The sequence below is a fragment of the Notechis scutatus genome, chromosome 8 (genome assembly GCF_049901735.1).
Source record: "Notechis scutatus isolate UNSWTSFEM ecotype Mainland chromosome 8, rNotScu1.2, whole genome shotgun sequence".
NCBI lineage: Eukaryota > Metazoa > Chordata > Lepidosauria > Squamata > Elapidae > Notechis > Notechis scutatus.
The window spans coordinates 24150792-24164640 of record NC_142016.1 but is presented as its reverse complement, the minus strand read 5'-3'; the positions used below and the strand labels follow the sequence as shown (position 1 = coordinate 24164640).

At 47.5% G+C, this 13849-nt stretch overlaps 1 protein-coding gene across 1 annotated transcript in view; it reads left to right on the top strand.

The window, feature by feature from the left end:
- Positions 1 to 147: 147 nt before the first annotated feature.
- The window catches only part of B3GNT8 (UDP-GlcNAc:betaGal beta-1,3-N-acetylglucosaminyltransferase 8), a 133358-nt gene continuing 119656 nt past the window's right edge, over positions 148 to 13849 (top strand). Inside the window, exon 1 of the mRNA XM_087971189.1 lies at positions 148 to 280. The gene's annotated coding sequence lies outside the window, so the exon portion shown is untranslated. The remainder of the gene's footprint in view (positions 281 to 13849) is intronic.

Sequence of the window (13849 nt, the reverse complement as noted above, 5' to 3'; positions counted from 1 at the left end):
CAAGTGGGAACATGCCTCGGCCGGCAACCGGCAGGATTTGCACGAAGCCGCCCTTTGCCACAAGCGGAGTAAGGGTGGGGGAGAAGGCGTGGGACCTGGTCGCCCGAGCATGTCATTCCATGGGTTCTTTGCACACACGCACACGGAGCACTTCCGACGGCTGCGGTCCGCTCTCCCAGAGGCGTGAAGGTAGGAGGACCGCATCACGGCAAGGGGCGGCTGTGCGGATTGAGCCTGCGGAAGTCGTCCTCGATTCAGCCAACGCCTCACCTGTAACCAGGTGAGCTCTTCAGCCTAAGCGGGGGAAGGTGGGGGGAGAGAGGTCTTCAAACATGGCCACTTTAAGGCGTGTGGACTTCAACTCCCAGAATTCTCCAGCCAGCCATGACTGGAGGAGGAATTCTGAGAGTTGAAGTCCACAAGCCTTAAAAGTGGCTAATTTTGGAGACCTCTGGTATAGGGGCTCCTGCCTGGGCAGGGGCTGGACTAGAAGACCTCCAAGGTCCCTTCCAACTCTGATATTCTGTTTCTAGTTTGCCCAAGACTTGGCAAGTTTAAGACTTGTGGCTTCAACTCCCAGAATTCCTGAGATAACATGACTGGAGGAGGAATTCTGGGAGTTGAAGTCCACAAGCCTTAAAAGTGGCTAATTTTGGAGACCTCTGGTATAGGGGCTCCTGCCTGGGCAGGGGGCTGGACTAGAAGACCTCCAAGGTCCCTTCCAACTCTGATATTCTGTTTCTAGTTTGCCCAAGACTTGGCAAGTTTAAGACTTGTGGGCTTCAACTCCCAGAATTCCTGAGATAACATGACTGGAGGAGGAATTCTGGGAGTTGAAGTCCACAAGCCTTAAAAGTGGCTCATTTTGGAGACCTCTGGTATAGGGGCTCCTGCCTGGGCAGGGGGCTGGACTAGAAGACCTCCAAGGTCCCTTCCAGCTCTAATCTGATTGATTGATCGATGTGTATGTGTGTGTGTGAGAGAGAGGAGTGATGGCAGCTTTGATGAGCCTGGTAGTGAATCTTTGGCCAGAACTGCCTGGGGAATTCTGGGAGTTGAAGTCCACATGTCTTAAAGTTGTGCCGAGTTTGAAGGCCCCTGGCCTAAGCCACCTGGCCAGGTGATGATTAAGAGTGACAGGTGGTTCTTGGAGCCCCTATTGCTCTTAACTGCAGCTAGTCCTCAACAACCTACTCGTTCAGCGACCGACGGCACTGGGGGAAAAAAAAAAGCGAACTTAAATGACTGTTTTTCACGCTTAGCAACCGTTGCAGGCTCCCCACAATCAAAATTCAAGGCGCTCAGCAGCTGGTTCCATACTTACGTCCCCCGGGGCAGTGGCCTGTCAGGCTACTTTCTGACGAGCTGAGTCGACAGGCAAGCTGGATTTCCCCTTAGCATCTGGGTTGCTGACTTGGATCCACCGCAGGGATTCACGGTGGCAAGAGAGGTTGTAAAAGCGGGGCAAAATCGCTGAAGCAAGGTCCCACCAAGCAAGGTACCACCAAAATGTTGGGGCCCGTGTTGGTCATACATCGAAGGCCCCGGCTGTCTGGGTTCTGTAGTTCTCCACCCTTCCACCCTGAACGAGACTAATCTCAATCTCTCTCTCTTTTTCTCTCCCTCTCTCTCTCCCTCTCTCCCTCCCCCTCTCTCTCCCTCCTCTCTCCCTCCTTCCCTTCTTCTCTCCCTCCCTTCCTCTCCCTCCCTCCCTCTCTCTCTCCCTCCCTCTCCCTCCCTCCCTCCCTCGTCTGTGAGTCTCTGCATTCCCACTGCAAGATTAATTTGTGTGTGTTTGTGTGCATGCGTGTGTGTGTGTGTGTGTGTGTGTGTGTGGTATAGATCTATCCCTTTTGAACTGTGAGGTCTCTTTTCCACCCCCCCTACCCCAATTCTAGAGAAAGAGGTTAAGTGTCCTCACCTTTTATTTTTAACCGTCTCGCCTGCATCTTCTCCCACCTGGCCAAGTCGCAGTCCCATTTTATCGCCCCGCCTTCGGTTTCTGGTTAGTTCTGAAATGGAGGTGACAAAATTGTAGGTGATTAAATTGTGTAATGAGGCACATGGCTCCTCTGAGACACTATGACGCTATGCCCTAGACTGCCAGGTGCCTTGTGAGTCCTTGGTTCCTTCCTTCCTTCCTTCCTTCCTTCCTTCCTTCCTTCCTTCCTTCCTTCCTTCCTTCCTTCCTTCCTTCCTTCCTTCCTTCTTCCTCTTCCTCTTCCAACTTCCTTCTCTTCCTCCTTCCCCCTCCCTCTCTGTCCTTTCCCTTTTTCCCTCCTTCCTTCTTTCTTTCTCTTCCTCTTACACCTTCTTTCCTTCTCCTCCCTCCCTCCATCCCTGTCCTTTCGCTTTTCCCTTCCTTCCTTCCTTCCTTCCTTCCTTCTTCCTTCCTTCTCTCCCCTCCCTCCCTCCTGTCTTTCTTCCTTTCCCTTTTTCCCCTTTTCCTTCCTTCTCTCCCTCCTTCCTTTCTTCCTCCCTCTCTTCTTCTTTCCTTTTCTCTTCCTCTTACACCTTCCTTCTCTCCCTTCTTCCTCCTTCTCCTTTCCCTTTCCTTCCTCCTACTCTGTCCTTTCCCTTCTTCCCTCTCCTTCCTTCCTTCCTTCCTTCCTTCCTTCCTTCCTTCCCTCCCTCCTTTCTTTCTCTTTTTTTCTTTCTCTTTTTAAATTCTTAGACCTTCTGCGGTTTGACAGCCGACAAGTTTGTGTAGGATTTCTTTTTTTCCCCTTCCTTTTTTTTAAAAAAAATAAATAAAAGACGTGTTACATGTGAAATTTGCCAGGGATATAAGGCAACTCACTAAAAATGGAACTTTTTCGTCACACCTCTGAGCATTGCCCACGGCTCCTCAGTTTCCTGAGGAGTGAGTGTGTCTTTATCTTTCAAGCAGCTCTTTGCTGTCATTCTTGGTGTGGGTTTTTTTTTTCCCCCATTGGGGGCAATTTCTTCATTAGAAGAGCAATGTCATGCCCCTGGTGGAGAGATTGACTCTGAGAGAAAGGAGGAACAGCCGGGCTGCAGCTGTGACAACGATAAGAGGACAGACATGCATACTGGCAAATGCTGGAAACAAAGCATGAAAATATCTCTAGTTTATGGTTCCTCTCTGAGTTTGGCGTCCTTCCCAGTGTGTGTTATCCGTGGACGTCCTCCAGCCCTTATCCTGCCTGGTTTGCGTTGCTTTTTCCCTTCTTCTTGTAACTGTTTGTGTGGGAGTTTTTTGTCTTCCGTCCAAGATATTCGGAACTGGAAGCAAAGTGAAGGAATAAAAGGGGCTTCACCTGTTTTCTGTGACTGTGTTTGTTTTGTTCTGGGTCATCACAAGCTACTTCTGTTTCTCCTTGGGAAGAGTGATATAGGTAGTCCTATATAGGGAGGCAGTTGTTAAGGGGTTTGGGCCCCGTTTTACAATCTTTCTTGCCACGGTTGTTAAGTGAATCACTGGGGATGTTAAGTTAGTCACACGGTTCTTAAGCAAATCCGGCTTGTGCATTGACTTGGCTCCTCAGACGGTCGCAAAAGGAGAATCACGGGATACTGCAACCGTCATAAATATGAGTCAATTGCCGAGCGCCTGAATTTCGATCACGTGACCATGGAGATGCCATAATGGTTGTAAGTGTGAAAAATGGTCAAAAGTCACTGTTTCTAGTCCCATCTTTGGCATGAAAACTGGCTGGGTGACTTTGGACCAGTCACCAGGAGACAGTGAGTTCTAGTCCCGCCTCAGGCATGAAAATCGGTGGATGACTTTGGACCAATCACCAGGAGGTGGTGAGTTCTAGTCCCGCCTCAGGCATGAAAATCGGTGGGTGACTTTGGACCAATCACCAGGAGGTGGTGAGTTCTAGTCCCGCCTCAGGCAAGAAAATCAGTGGGTGACTTTGGGCCAGTCCCTCCCTCTCAGCCCAACCCACCTCACAGGGTTGTTGTGGGGAAAATAGGAGGAAGAAGATCTATATGTTCACCACCTTGAGTTACTTATAAAGCAATAAAAGGCAGGATTTTAAAAAAAATCCATTAAAACAGATAATAAACTCATTGCTTATTCCATCCTGCTAAGCTATGATGCCCAGTTCTGGTTGTGCCATGATGACCCCCTGGGAATTTCTGCTCTTTCCCCAACTACTTTCACACAAATATATAAAGCATTTGCTAAGTGCTTTTCAGAGTTCTTGGCAAAGTCTTCCGCCCTCGTTTAGGATGCTCGCTCCTTTTTCCAGATGAGATAGCAAAATAACACACACCAAATACTCCTTGGTGAGAAGAGCACCATTAAAGGTCGATAAGAGATCTGGGCATCTTGTTTTATTTCTCAATGATTGACAGGTAAATATAAATGTATAGGTAAGCTTGACCTAGCACAGTGTTTTTTCAACCCTGACCACTTTAAAAGAGGTGTGGACTTCAATTCCCAGAAACCCCCGGCCAGCCTCAATCCCAGCAAGTTGAGGTGTGGACTTCAATTCCCAGAATTCCTCAGCCAGCCTCAATCTTGGTAACTTGAGGGTCCGGACTTCAACTCCCAGAATTCCCCAGCCACCTCTTCCAGTTGCTGAGATTCAGGCTGTCTTGGGGGATTCTGGGAGTTGAAGTCCCGGAATCTTGTTGCTGAAATCGAGAAACACCGCTATAAACAAAAGGAAAGCTGCAAGATCACACGCACAGCGACAGTTTCACTTAGCAACTGCTTCTCCTAACGGCCAGGTCGCTGGTTCCAATTGCGGTCACTAAAGGAGGACTACCTGTAATTTATTTCTTGCAAGCTGAGAGAACTTAACCTGTGGGTTGGTGACTGAAACCTACAAGGCTGTACTGGAGAAACCAGCTTTTCTGGATCTGTTTGTATATCTATATATCTAAGTGTAGGAATAAAAGTGGCCGATGATTGGCTGCCACATTCTGGTTTCCGATGAGATGGAAATCTGATTGGGAAGTAGCTCTAAGAGGCAGGGATTTCAGCAGGACTGGCTGGGGAATTCTGGGAGTTGAAGTCCACACCTCTTAAAGCTGTCCAGCTTGACTGACCTAGACTGACCCACACATGTCAAAAAGAATTTGACAGGGAGTCCTTGACTTACGGCCACAATTGAACCCAAAATCTCTGTTGATAAATGAGATGTTGGTTGATTTTTTTTTTACCCCATTTTATGACTTTTTTTTTTTTAGCCACGGCCATTAAGTGAATCACTGCAATTGTTAAGTCACTCACCTGGTTGTTAAGTGAATCTGGCTTCCCCATTGACTTTGCTTGTCAGAAGGTCGCCAAAGGGGAATCACGTGACCTTGATGGCTGCAACTGTCATAAACACGAGTCAGTTGCCAAAAGCATTTGAATTTTGACCGAGGGACTCCCAAGGATGTTGCAACGGTCATAAGTGTGAACAAAGGCCACAAGTCATTCTTTTTCAGTGTCATCCTAACTTGGAACGGTCCTTAAATAAACTGTTGTAAGTCGGAGACGAGCTGTATTTACCCCCATTTCCCCCCCAAAAAAATATGTCCCACCCTGAAAGTTAGGCCTAGCTTGATTTTTACACGTGTGCCCAATTCTTTGAGGAAGACGCCTGCCTTGGAGTTTTGATTCCATTGGGTGTGTTAACTGGAACCTTGACACCCGGTTCCAAACAGGCTGCAACCCGGTACTGGGTCACAGATTGGAGGTTGGGGACCCCTGTGCTAGAGGACGCTGGACAACTTTGAGGGGTGGGGAGCCCAGAAAAAACAGGGCTATTTTCCCTTCTTCCTACCCTGTTTCCCCAAAAATACAACCTACCCTGAAAGTAAGTCCTAGCTTGATTTTTACACGTGCGCCTAATATAAGCCCTACCCCCCCCCAAAAAATAAGCCCTAATTAAGATCCTGCCCACTCCAGAGTGCATGGGTAAAAATTCAGCTAGGGTGAGAATGGGGCGGTGGAGCCGCTCAACTACTTTGGACAGTTGTAGCCAGGCCTCGCACACCCCGACACCTGCCTCGCCGGCCCATTTCTTTTGCAGCTGGCAAGGCTGGCAAGGCTTTCCTGAAGGCCTCTGTAGCTGATAAGAAAGTTCTGGATCGATCCAGAGATCTGTTATTGCCTGCAGAGGCCTTCGGGAAAGCCTTGCTGGCCGCAGAAAAAGAAGCTCCTGAAGGTTTCTGACAGCAAAAAGGAGGCTGGGGGCAGCTCGTGCAAGTGAGGGGACTTCCCCTGAAAATAAGACCCGGTGCCTTTTTTTGGTGGCAAATAATAATAATTATAAGGGTCTTATTTTCGGGGAAGCAAGGTATCAGAGTGAAAAGACCGCTTGCCCAGTAGAATTTGGAATTTTGGGAAGAATTTGCATTCCGAAAACAGTTTTAGAAGAACGAAAATGCTTCCCTACTGTGGAAAAAAGTTGCCTGCTTCCGTTCTTCCAATAACTGAATGAGGCACAGCCACACTGCTAAATGAGAATGTCACAATCCTAAATTCTTCTGCAATACATAATTACATTTGGAATTTGCATGAATTATCCCGATGAACATCTTCATTTTTAAAGATCGGGCAAGTAGGGAAAAAAAAAACCATCCCGAAACCAAATGTGATGACCAATCGATTCCTTAATCATTGAAAAGGAGCAGAATTTAAATGGAAAATTATGACAGAATCCAGATGGGACGGAATGAAGTTTCCTTCCCAGACGTTTTGGCTCTTTGGGATAGTCATAGCACCTGTTGCACTAGCACAATATTTTTTTTCTCTATATATCTGGGGTCCCCAACCTCCAGCCCCCTCCCCCGGCTGCGGCCCACTACCAGGCCGATGGCCTATTCAGAACTGGGCCGCACAAGCTGCAGGACAGCACACACACACACACACACACACACATTCAGATCAACTCATACAAGTTGAGCTGCACACACTTGTGTGCCCCACATAGCCCAGTTCCCCTCTCCCCTCTCCCCCCGCAGCTGGGCCTCCAAGACGCAAAGGTTGAGGACCATTGCTATATATCTGTGATGGCAAACCTATGGCACGTGTGCCAGAGGTGGCATGAAGAACCCTCTCTCTGTGGGCAATGCGCACCATTGTCAGTTGCTCTTCCGGTTTCCGGTGAGCAACAGGCGCACCAGCCAGCTGGTCTTTGCACACACTGGAGCACCGGAAACCCAAATACTAGCTGACTGGTGCGCATGCATGCGCTGGAAAGCTGAAGACCAGCTAGCCGGCGTGCAAATGCGCACTGGCCAGCTGTTCTCCAGGTTCCTAGTGCTCCAATACGCACACATGTGTGTGTTCCTATTTGAGGACTCCGCGCCAAAAACGTTCACCATCCCTGCCATCTATAATTCCATCGTTTCAGTTTCCTCAATCGGCAAGACAAGCCAAATTCAAGTTCTGGCATGGAACTGTCCTTCAAGACAGGTAGTCCACAACTTAACCACACTTTGGTGCATCCAGGTTCCGACTGACGAACCCAACCAAGCAAGTACTGTGGAGACGATCCAATTTCTTCATGCAAAAATTAACTAGCTAATACCCAAGAAGATAGGCTCAAGATCCAGATGGATCTTGATAGACTAGAACACTGGGCCCTATCTAGCAAAATGAAATTCAACGTAGAGAAAAGTAAAGTCCTACACTTAGGCAAGAAAAACCCAAAGTACCCATATAGACTGGGTGAAACCAGGTTCAATAGCAGTAACTGTGAGAGAGATCTTGGGGTCTTAGTGGACAACCAGCTAAATAGGAGCCAGCTGTGTGCAGCAGCTGCCAAAAAAGCCAATGCAATCCTAAGTTGCATTAACAATCAAGATCAAGGGAGGTACCAATACCATTCTATAAAGCCTTAATAAGACCACACCTAGAGTCCTGCATCCAGTTTTGGTCACCACATTATAAAAAAGATGTTGAGACTCTAGAAAGAGTGCAGAGAAGAGCAACCAGGATGATGAGGGGACTGGAGGATAAAACATACGATGAACGATTGCAGGAACTGGACCTGGCTAGTCTAGGGAAGAGAAGGACCAGGGGAGACAGGATAGCATCTTCCAATATTTGAGGGGCTGCCCCAGAGAGGAGGAAGGGGGTCAAGCTATTTTCCAAAGCGCCTGAAGGCCAGACAAGAAATAAAGGATGGAAATTGAACAAGGAGAGATTCAATCTGGAAATAGGGAGAAACTTTCTAACAGTGAGAACAACCATCCAATGGAAGAGAAGTTGCCTTCAGAAGTTGTGGGAGCTTCATCACTTGAGACTTTCAAGAAGAGACTGGACTGCCCTCTGTCAGAAATGGTGTAGAGTCTCCTGCTTGGGCAGGGGGGGTTGGACTAGATGACCTACAAGGTCCCTTCCAATTCTGATTATCTGTTCTCTGCTTAATAAATCATCATTTAATCATTTCAGCACAGCTCTGGCTAATTCCCGGGCAATTCAATATCATTACAATATAGAATCCTCCCTTCCCCCCACCCCGTTACGTTAGCGCAGCTCACATTGTGTTTGTTATGGGAAAATCTCCATGACTCTGGCAGACGCCTCTGCTGAAACACCCTTTGTTCCCATGGGGCGGTTTCTTGTTTTCATCTGGAATAAACATTCCAATCTCTCCCTCCTTCCCTCCCTCCCCTCCCCTCCCCCCATCTGTTTGGCAAGCTGTGAAGCAGTAAAAATGAAAGCAGCCTGAAGACACTTTTAAAGCTTGACATAGTCGCCAAAAATTACGTCACTGAAAAAAAGTGACTGGTGACCGTTTTTCGCACCTGTGACCGTTGCAGCATCCCCTGGTGGTCACCGGATCAACATTCGGATTCGCTTTTGCAACTGACTCATATTTATGACGGTGGCAATTTTTTGCAAATCCGGTGACTTTGGCTTCCTTTCCTTCAAAAATATTAAGAGTTTAAGCCTTAGCTGGCCACACATGACAGGCTGTCCTCGAGTTATGACCAAAATGGAGCTCAGAATTCCCATTGTAAGTCGAGGCACCCAGGTGACCGGACCTGATTTGACACCTTTTTTTTTTTTTGTGGTCGTCATTAAATGTCGTGGCCATGAAGTGAATCAATGTATTCCTATGGGCGCTTTTGCTAGTTATGGGCTGGAAAGGCACAAAATGGGCAGAATGCAGTTTTGCAGGCTGACTTTGCTGACTGCCAGCAGTTTGATCCTGACTGGCTTGAGGTTGACTCAGCCTTCCAACCTTCTGAGGTCAGTAAAATGAGGACCCAGATTGTTGGGGGCAAGAGGCTGACTCTGTAAACCATTTAGAGAGGGCTGGAAAGCATTGAGAAGCGATATATAAGTCTAAGGGCTGTTGCCTTCCTTCCTTCCTTCCTTCCCTCCCTCCCTCCCTCCCTCCTCCTTCCTTCCTTCCTTCCTCTCCCTCCCTCCCTCCCTCCTTCCTTCCTTCCCTCCCTCCTTCCTTCCTTCCCTCCCTCCCTCCCTCCCTCCTTCCTTCCTTCCCTCCCTCCCTCCTTCCTTCCTTCCTTCCCTCCCTCCCTCCCTCCCTCCTTCCTTCCTTCCTTCCTTCCTTCCCTCCCTCCTTCCTTCCCTCCCTCCCTCCCTCCCTCCTTCCTTCCCTCCCTCCCTCCCTCCTTCCTTCCTTCCCTCCCTCCTTCCTTCCTTCCTTCCTTCCTTCCCTCCCTCCCTCCCTCCCTCCCTCCCTCCCTCCCTTCCTTCCTTCCTCCCTCCCTCCCTCCCTCCTTCCTTCCTTCCTTCCTTCCTTCCCTCCCTCCTCTCCCTCCCTCCCTCCCTCCCTCCCTCCTTCCTTCCCTCCCTCCCTCCCTCCTTCCTTCCTTCCTTGTGGTTAGAATGCAGTATTGCAGGCTGACTCTGCTCATTGCCAGCAGTTCGATCCTGACCAGCTCAAGGTTGACTCAGCCTTCTGTCCTCCCTTCTGAGGTGGGTAGAATGAGGACCCAGATTGTTGGGGGCAAAATGCTGGCTCTGTAAACTGCTTAGAGAGGGCTGTAAAAGTACCGAGAAGCAGTATATAAGTCTATTGCTAATCCTATTGCTACATAAGCTTTGTTAAAGGGATTACAGGATGTACCAGCTTTTAAGTTTTGAGGAAGGGAAATCCATTTCCTAAGCAAGTGACTTTAAGAAATCCATCCTGGGGAAATTTCCAAGAAAAATCCTCCACCATGGTTTGGCTTGGGAATCGGTGAATTTTTGAGGGCTCCTGAAAAACTCCAGCCGGGGGGGAGGAATTCTTATTTTTGCATTTTAATTCTTCGCACGGGTTGACAAAGGGACATCTTCCAGCCAAACCTCCGTTAGAACAATTGCTTCGTTTTTAGTTTTGCATCATGAGTGATTGCAAAACAGGAAAAGCAACTGGTAGGTAAACATGTAAGATGCTGGTAACCTTCAGCCTTCAGTTCCTGGTTTTTCCAGCTTTGACACTTCAATGCATGTTCACGAGACCTCAAAGAAGCCGACCCTGGAGGAAGAGGTTTCAGGCTCACTCTGCCCACTGCCAGCTGTTTGAGCCTGACCGGCTCAAGGTTGACTCATCCTTCCATCCTTCCGGGGTCAGTAAAATGAGGACCCAGATTGTTGGGGGCAAGAAGGTGACTCTGTAAACTGCTTAGAGGAAGCCGTAAAGTACTATAAAGTGGTATATAAGTCTAAGTGCTATGGCTCTTCTCCTTCCTTCCTTCCTTCCTTCCTTCCTTCCTTCCTTCCTTCCTTCCTTCCTTCCTTCCTTCCTTCCTTCCTTCCTTCCTTCCTTCCTTCCTTGTGGTTAGAATGCAGTATTGCAGGCTGACTCTGCTCATTGCCAGCAGTTTGATCCTGACCGGCTCAAGGTTGACTCAGCCTTCCGTCCTTCCGAGGTGGGTAAAACAAGGACCCAGATTGTTGGGGGCAAGAGGCTGACTCTGTAAACTGCTTAGAGAGGGCTGAAAAGCACTGTGAAGAGATATAAGTCTAAGTGCTATGGCTCTTCTCCTTCCTTCCTTCCTTCCTTCCTTCCTTCCTTCCTTCCTTCCTTCCTTCCTTCCTTCCTTCCTTCCTTCCTTCCTTCTTTCCTTCCATGTGGTTAGAATGCAGAATTACAGGCTGAATCTGCCCACTGCCAGCAGTTCGATCCTGACCGGCTCAAGGTTGACTCAGCCTTCCATCTTTCCTTCCGAGGTCGGTCAAATGAGGACCCAGATTGTTGGCAACCCTGGGACCCTGGGACCCGTCATAAACACGAGTCCTTTGCCAAGTGCCTGAATTTTAATCACGTGACCACGGGGGGGGGGGGAGAATTGCAACGGCCATAAGTGTGAAAAACAGTCCCTTTTTCCCAGTGCTGTTGTAACCGCGAATAGTCACTAAATGAACAATTGCAAATCGAGGACGACCTGCCATGAGAACGCCTGCCTCTTGTCTCTTGGGGTGCCCTTTGCTTCTCTGATGATGCACTGGTCAGAGCAGCCGGGAACAGGGTGGACTTTCATTCAGACCTTACCTTGAAGCCGACAGAAAGACAATAGCAAGCGAGGACAAAGAGATCGGCTTATGATAAAAGGAGAATATTTGTAGCTCAGGGTTGAACTGTGGTGCTCTCTGAGCTTGTTGGCTTCCTTACAGACATTTCATGACCCAATCAGGTAATGTCATCAGTGCTAGAAGGGAGTGGGGTTGGGGAAGGAGGAGGAGGAGGAGGAGGAGGAGGAGGAGGAGGAGGAGGAGGAGGAGGAGGAGGAGGAGGAGGAGGAGGAGGAGGAGGAGGAGGAGGAGGAGGAGGAGGAGAAAGACTGTGGGGTCCTTGATGTTCTCTGAGCTTGATGGCTTTTTGCAGATGTTTCATGACCCAGCTAGGTAACATCAGCAGTGCTAGAAGGAATGGGGTTGGGAAGGAAAGGAGGAGGAGGAGGAGGAAGGAGGAGGAGGAGGAAGAGGAGGAGGAGGAGGAGGAGGAGGAGGAGGAGGAAGGTCGGACTGTGGGTCCTTGATGTTCTCTGAGCTTGATGGCTTTTTTTTGCAGACGTTTCATGACCCAACTAGGTAACATCATCAGTGCTAGAAGGGAATGGGATTGGGGAAGGAAAAGAGGAGGAGGAGGAGGAGGAGGAGGAGGAGGAAGGTCGGACTGTGGGTCCTTGATGTTCTCTGAGCTTGGGGGTTTTCTTGGAGACATTTCATTACCCAACTAGGTAACATCATCAGCACTAGAAGAGAGAAGGTTTGTTCTCATTCTTTTGAAGTTCAACATTTATAGAAAAAGAAATCTGCTGTTATATCGATCATTCTTGGAGCCTTCAGGGTGTTCGCAGAATAACAGAGTTGGAAGGGACCTTGGAGGTCTTCTAGTCCAACCCCTGCTCAGGCAGGAGTCTCTACTACACCATAAGTGGCTGCCCCATCTCTTCTTAAAAACCTCAGAGATACCCGGATATGTTCCTCAATATCTAAAATATTGAATTGATCAAACTTGAACCGTGGAAAGAAGAGAGTCCGCTCCTTGGCAGTGAGCCGAGCCGCGCGTGGGATGCACTGCCCCGCGTGACAAAACCAGCATAGCAACAGACACACAACTCTTAAGAAGCCAGCAGGTTGAGTAGGCAGGATGCTGAAAAGATTCTTCCCACGCTGTATGTGGTTAAGAAGACGACTCTCGTTAAGTGGGGAAAGGAAAGCATTTCTAAAAATAAGAAGAAAAACTTGGTTAGGAGTTTTATTTGCAAGCCTGGCTCAGTCTGTGCGGTTTCTGGTGGATAGATGGTTCTCCTCTAAACTATTAAAAGTCAGGTGCTGTATCTAAAAATAAATGCAAGGGGGGCATGGATGGATGGATGGATGATCTGGTAGGTAAATGACAGAGAGAGGGAGGGAGAGATTGCAGAATGGATGGATGGATGGATGATAGACAAACAGAGAGGAATAGATGGATGTTGGATGGCTGGATAGATGGATAGATAGATAAGTGGATGATAGATTGATAGATATAGATAACAGATAGATAAATAGATAGATAATACAGAAGATACCAGTAGATGATAGATATAGATAACAGATAGATAGACAGATAGATAGACAGACATGATATAGAATAAGTAGATAGAGGAATGGATGGAAAATGGATGGATGAATGGATGGATGATAGAAAGATAGAGGAATGGATGCATGATGATAGATAGATAGATAGATAGATAGATAGATAGATAGATAGATAGATAGATAGATAGATAATAGATAGATAGATAGATAGATAGATAGATAGACAGACAGACAGATAGATGATAGATAGATAGACAGACAGACAGACAGATAGATAGATAGATAGACAGAATAGATAGATAGATAGATAGATAGATAGATAGATAGATATAGATAGATAGATAGATAGATAGATAGACAGACAGACAGACAGACAGACAGATAGACATAGATTAGTAGATAGATAGATAGATAGATAGATAGATAGATAGATAGATAGATAGATAGATGATAGACAGACATTGAGAAAGAAGAAGAAAGAAAGAAAGAAAGAAAGAAAGAAGAAAGAAAAGAAAGAAAGATAGACAAGAAAGAAAGAAAGAAAGAAAGAAAGAAAGAAAGAAAGAAAGAAAGAAAGAAAGAAAGAAAGAAAGAAAGAGGTAGATAGATGATAGACACAGATATAGATAGACAGAAATAGATTGGTAGATAGACAGACATAGATAGATATAGAAATAGATGATAGACAGACAGACAGATATAGATAGGCAGATATAGATTGGTAGATAGATAGATAGATGATGGATGGATGGATAGATAGATGATGGAGTCGGAAGGGACCTTGGAGGTCTTCTAGTCCAACCCCTTGCTCAGGCAGGAAACCCTGTCCCATTCCAGACCAGTGGCTCTTCTTAAAAGCACCCATAAGATGTTGCAGTGATTGACTGCAGA